Source organism: Rhamphochromis longiceps, linkage group LG20 (genome assembly GCF_057381845.1).
Source record: "Rhamphochromis longiceps isolate RC_006_pf linkage group LG20, R_longiceps_female_GT1.1, whole genome shotgun sequence".
Lineage (NCBI taxonomy): Eukaryota > Metazoa > Chordata > Actinopteri > Cichliformes > Cichlidae > Rhamphochromis > Rhamphochromis longiceps.
Genome location: NC_140576.1, coordinates 28,121,078 through 28,127,752, shown reverse-complemented (window position 1 = coordinate 28,127,752; position 6,675 = coordinate 28,121,078).

The window sequence follows — 6,675 nt, the reverse complement described above, 5'->3', positions numbered from 1 at the left end:
ACTCACTCCACACTCAACCAACGTGGAGACAGACATAAAGAGACGCTGTACACACAATCACACTCCCCAAGCGTACTCTACAATCCGGGTCTAGGTACCCTTGCCCCTGGAGGGGGGAATTGCACCCAGACCCAGGTGGTGTTACCCTTTTCCCTGCGGTGGGGAGAGGCAGACCACCCCGACTCCGCAGCAGCAGGGAGGCCCCACACCCCAGACCGCAGTCGGACGGCCAACTCCTCCTACTAGCCCTCCCGCTCCAGCAGGCCGCAGAGAATGGGGGTGGGAGAAGACTCCAAACCTCCCTCCACCCGCTCATTGTAGTGTTGATGCATATGTGTTCTAAGGTGCAATTAAAACCCAGGAGGGCATGGAGCTACCTGCCAAGGAGCAGCAGGTAAGCGCATAGTCCCTCCTGCTAACCCTCAATGACTAAGTGTATTTAAAATTGAGAGGTGGGCAACGACGTCAGGGGTGAGGTATACACCCTGATGGTGATTTGGACTCCGTGATTGTGCCCACCCCCAAGATCCTATATGTATGTGTAATGAGAGTGTGAATAATGTGAATGTCTAAGATGTGGGATAAAATTGAGGCAGAGGCAGCCAGAAGGGGACAGGGGGGGGGGTAGCCTCCTCTGCACCCTGGTGACATACCCCCACTCCAAGGCCCTGCATGTGTGGGTGGTTGTGGAGGAGCGGGAAGAGGGAGGCAGCTGGAGATGGGGAGGGAAGGAAGGGAGGGGCAAGTGACCCCTCCCTGGGGCCAGCTCCCCCGCTGACCCCAGTAGGCACTCCCACCCTCCGCGACCCGCCAGGTAAGGGGGGCCCAGGCCCATCAGACCGGGGCCCAGTGCAGTAGCGCCCCCCGGCTCCACAGAGCCCTGGACAGTCCACCCAACCCCACCACAGAGAAAACTGCACCCACCCCACCAACCACACATCTTCCAGACTACATAAGACGGTAAACGCCCAGGCTGAGATCTTCCTCCACCTCTCCTGTATCTCCCCCTCCTGCAGAGAGTTCCTGAGAGAAGAAAGCTCCTGCCAGATGTGACCATCCCCCCCACCAGTTGAAGAGCCCCCCAGGCGGCTCGATGCACCGGCGGCACCCTGCTCCAGGGCCGGGCCCCCATGCACCCACCCGCCCACAACCCTGGCAACACACCAACCAGGACCCGAGCCCCCGAGGCCCGGCCCGGGCCCCCGCCCAGAGACGGAGCACCCCCAGAACCTCACGCCCATCCCGGACCCACCCAGGGGCAGCCAGGTTGCCAGGTCAGTAACCCACGTCCGTCAGCACAGACCCTCCCCTAGCCCCGCTGCACGCAGCCGCGAGGAAACAGTCACCTGAGAGCCAACAGAGCCCTCAACCGGACGTGACCGCTACCCCGGGTTGAGCCCCCCAAGGAAGATGCCTCCGGGGAACCCCCCGACGCCCTAAGCCTGTCCCTACCCCCTCACCAATCACAACAGTGAAGGCGGGACCAAACTATGACCCCCCACCCCCACTAGGTGATGGAGCTGATAAAAGGGGCCCAGAGCAATTGATCTGATGTGGTGGCAGAGGCTGTGTCAAGACTAATGTAATCTAATAGATAATTTCTATATTGGTTAGAATTAAGATTATTTTTATTTTTCCAGTTCATGAGGACTGTTTTCTTGGCTATGCATAGGGCAGTGAAGATCATATGGGCTATATTCTTTTCTGAAGTGACATTATCTAAGCTGCCCAACAAACACACTAAGGGGGAGGTTGGAATGTTACATTTCAGACATTTTGATAAGTCTTCACATATCTCGCGCCAAAACTTTTGCACTGGTGGACAGAACCAAAGAGCGTGGATGTAATTGTCTGGTGTATTGCCTTGACAGTGTGAGCAGTTGTTGGAAGATGTAAAGCCCATCTTGAACATCCGATGACCTGTATAGTGCACTCTATGAAGTATTTTGTATTGTATTAATTGCAGACTGGGATTTTTAATTAATTTAAAAGTTTTTAAGCAAATCTGAGACCAGAAGTTTTGGTCTAGGTTGACTGATAAATCTGCTTCCCACTTTGCAGTAGGAAGGGATATTGATTCATCTAATTTAGAAAGTGTTCTGTATATTTTAGATAATAATTTGGGGGATTTAAGAGTAAGAAAATGTGCCGCACTTAGTGGTGTTTGTAATTCAACTTGACTGAGGTTAAATTTCTTTTTTACTATGGATTTAATTTGTTGATATTCTAAAAACCTTGTCTTGTTGATCCCATATTGTTCAACTAGTCTGTCAAATGGAATAAATTCTGTTCCCTCTAATATATGTTCTAAGTATTTAATTCCTTTACAACTCCATTCTGGGAAATTAATCATATTATTGTTTTGTAATATGTCAGGGTTATTCCAGATAGGTGTACGTTTGCATGGGATTAATGAAGACTCCGTTATTTTTAGAAACTCCCACCATGCTGTTAGAGAAAAGCTGATGTTGATACTTTTAAAGCATTCATGTCTTTTGATGTTTGAGCTAATAAATGGTAGGTCTGAAATCTCTAGATCCTTGCGTAGTGCCTGTTCAACATCTAGCCAGGGCTCAACTAAGAAGGTATGTTTTAACCATTCTGAGATGAACTGAAGCCTGTTGGCTAAGAAGTATTGGTGAAAATTAGGCAGATCTAATCCTCCTCTATCCTTGGTTCTTTGTAGCGTTTTTAAGCTAATACGCGGGGGTTTATCTTTCCAAAGGAATTTGGAAATATATGAATCCAGAGATCTGAACCAATCTTGTGATGGTTTGTTAGGGATCATCAAAAATAAGTAATTTATTTTTGGCAAGATCATCATTTTTATAGTGGCGACCCTTCCCATGAGTGATATGGGTAAAGATTTCCATCTAGTCAGATCGCCTTCTACTTTCTTTAGAAGTGGGATGTGGTTTAGTTTAGTTAAGTCTGAAAGCTTAGGAGAGATATTAATACCTAAATATTTAATATTTCCGGATTGCAGTGGGGCAGAGGAAGAATTATGGAAGGAGCAGTTAATGGGGAGAACTGTAGATTTTGGCCAGTTAATTGAATAATCTGAAACTCTTGAAAACCAGTTTATTAAAGTAATTACCTCAGAGAGGTTGGTTTGTGTGTTTTGCAGAAAAAGCAACACATCATCCGCATAGAGACTGATTTTATGTTCTATGTTCTTACATTTTATGCCCTTAATTGTTGTAGCCTGTCTAAATGCTGCTGCTAGAGGTTCGATAAAAATTGCAAAAAGTGAGGGGGAGAGTGGGCATCCCTGTCTGGTGCCCCTCAGGAGACAGAAGCTGGAGGATGTCTGGTCATTTGTTCTGATACGAGCCGTTGGGGAATTGTATAATATTCTTATCCAGTTTATGAAAGAGTTTCCAAAACCAAATTTGTGTAAAGTTGCGAATAAAAATTTCCAATTAACTCTGTCAAATGCTTTTTCTGCATCTAGAGATAATATTATGGCTTCGATGTTTTTATCGTATGAGTAGTCTATTAAATTAAGTAATCTACGAGTGTTTGTTGAGGAGTGCCGACCTTTTATGAAACCAGTTTGGTCAGGATGAATTAAGAGGGGGGTCATTTTCTCTAATCTCTTTGAGAGAGCTTTGCAGATTATTTTAAGGTCTACATTTAAAAGAGAAATTGGACGATAGCTTGAGGGAAATAAAGGGTCTTTGCCTGGTTTTAGCAGGAGACTAATGTTGGCAGAATTCATATTTGGTGGTAGTCTGCCCTTTTCCTCGATTTCCTGCAACATGCTGTGGAATACTGGTGCCAAAATTGTCCAGAATTCTTTGTAGAATTCTGCAGGGAAGCCGTCTGGACCTGGAGCCTTATTATTGGGCATACTTATCAGGGCTTCCTGGAGTTCACTTGGCGTCAGTGGCGAATCCAATTCCATTGCTTGACTGTCTAGTAATTTTGGAAGAGTTACGTTGTCAAGAAACAGATCAATTTCATTTTTAGATGGGTTTATTTGTGGTGAGTATAAAGTTTCATAGAAATCCCTAAAAATGTTGTTTATTCTTCCAGGATCATATATTGTGTTCCCCGATAAATCTTTAGCAGCACATATAGTTGTTTTTTCTTTATTTATTTTTAGCTGGTTAGCTAGAAATCGACCTGATTTGTTACTGTGTTCAAAATTCTGCAAGCGAAGTCTTTGTATAAGGAATTGTGTTTTTTTATTAATAGTTTCATTTAATTCTAGTTTTGTTTTGCATATTTTGTTCAATGTTTCCTGATCTTGGTGGGACGCGTAGGCTTCTTCTAGTGATTTGATGTTTTTTTCTAATTCCTGAATATTTTTGTTTTCTTCTTTCTTTTTGTGTGATGAGAAAGAAATTATTTTACCTCTCATCACAGCTTTCCCTGCTTCCCATAGAACAGAAGCAGATATTCCGGGAGTGTCATTAAAGTCTAAATATGAAGTCCATTCCTTTTTAAAGTATTTAATAAAGTCTTCATCTTTAAGTAGTGATATATTAAATCTCCAGTTTTTACTTGGCGTAGTATTATTCTTGTGCATTAGTGTTAAAGATACAGGAGCATGATCGCTGACAGCTATAGGATGAATCTCAGTGTCTGAAATGTCACACAGCAGTGAGCTGCTGACCAAAAAATAATCCAGACGAGAGTAAGAGTGATGAACATGCGAGAAAAAAGTATATTCCTTACTGGTGGGGTGAAGAGAGCGCCATGCATCGCAAAGACCAAAGTCGTTCATATACTGTTTGATTATATTTGTGGACTGCCAATTACGCTGAGTTCCTGTTGTGTTGAGCCTATCCATTTCTTCATTTAGTCCAAGGTTGAGGTCACCGCCAAGAATGAGTGTGCAATCAAGGTGTTCAGAGAGTGCACTAAAAAAACCGTGGAAGAATGAGGGTTCATCAACATTTGGACCATATATACTAACAATACATAGTTTTTTGTTCAATATTGATAGTTTAATAATTAGAAATCTACCCTCTGGATCTATAACTGTATCGAGTACTATAAAATTAACATTTTTATGTATTAAAATTGCTACTCCCCGTTGTCTAGAATTATAACCGGCTGCAAACACGTTAGGAAACTCAGGTGTTTTAAGTTCATTTAAACCTGTGACAGGTTTGTGAGTTTCTTGTAATAAAACAACATCTGCCTGTAGTTTTTTAAGCTGGTTAAATATTTTTAACCTCTTTCCTCTGGTGCCAGCTCCATTTACATTCCATGTGACAAACCTCAGCATGCCCTTAATTGTGCGTGTATGTTTAATGATGTATGCTGGGTGTTTCGTTTAGACAGGTGGAGAGAATATGGAAACATCCCTTGTTTGTAAATAGAAAGAGAAAAAGAAGTGTGGTGAGAGACTCCATAAGTCTGACTATGTGTGTGAATATTCACTAATATGAACAAGCGTGGCTTGCTTATGTGTCCTGCAAGTCTGTGCGTGCTGTGAGGCTGTTGTGAATGTGCTGCCGTTGAGCTGATGTGTTTGCGTGATCGTGTTGTGAAAATATGGAGAAATAGAGGGTGTTGTTTGTAGGTGAGTGGGGAAGTAGGTGACCACAGCAGTGAAAGACAAGAGAAAGAAAGAAACCACATGAACTGTGAGCGACAACAAAAAAAAAGAGACGAAACGGAAACATTCCAATTAAAGCAATGACGGAGGGTGACGGTGTTATATCTGCTATGACATCCTACTGATATTACTAGGTTAAACACATTTTAAAGGAGAAAGTGTGAATGAATAAGAAAAGAGTGTAGCGGGTTCTTATCTGGAGTGCAGTCAGTATAACCACGGTGTGGTGCCGGGGTCGCGGTACAGCTGTCCGTCCACGTAGAGCCGGTCCACAGCGATGACAGCACGGGAGCCTTTCTGGATAAAGCTACGTCGAACTGGGAACAGGACCTTGCGTCGTTCCAGGATCTCTTTGGGGAACTGGTCGTTCACGCTGAAGTCCGTTCCTTTCAGCTCTCTGCCGCGACTCTTCACCTGTTCCTTTTGTTTGAATTGGCTGAATTTGGCCACAATAGGCCGTGGTCTCCCGGTCCGCGGTCTCCCGGTCCGCGACCGCGCGCCCCCCAAGCGATGTACTCTATCGAAGTCGATGTTCTTTACGGTGTCCTCCGGCAGCTTCAGGTGGATTTTAATGAAGTTTTTCACCGTTGCCTCTGCGTCCTCTCCGGCAGTTTCTGGAATACCAGAAAACACAAGATTATCTCTCATGCTACGGGCTTGTAAATCGATAACGGACTCTTTTATTTTTTTATTTTCAATGTTTAGCTGGGTCACGTTATCGGTGAGAGATTTAACCGACTCCCGTAGCGTGGCATTTTCAGCGGCAAGCGTTTCCACCTGCCGCTGGCTGAATTCCAGGGATTCTCTCAGAGATTTAAATTCCCGGTGTAAGATCTCCACCAGGGACAGCCTCGCATCGAAACTGGACAATCGCTTGTCGATGGACTCCAGGATTTCTGCGATGTCTTTGCCGGCAGGCGATGTTGTACCGGGGGAGTCTGCCTGGCGACTTCTCTTCGATGACGGCGTCTCGATTTTGGCCGGGGAAGATGCACTCTGGGCCTTATGCATTACTAAATCTTGAAAACAGCGGTCGATGTAATCTTGGAGAGCGTCTAAACTCTCCCCGTTGTCCTCCAGGGTGTTAGAGATGATAAAATAGA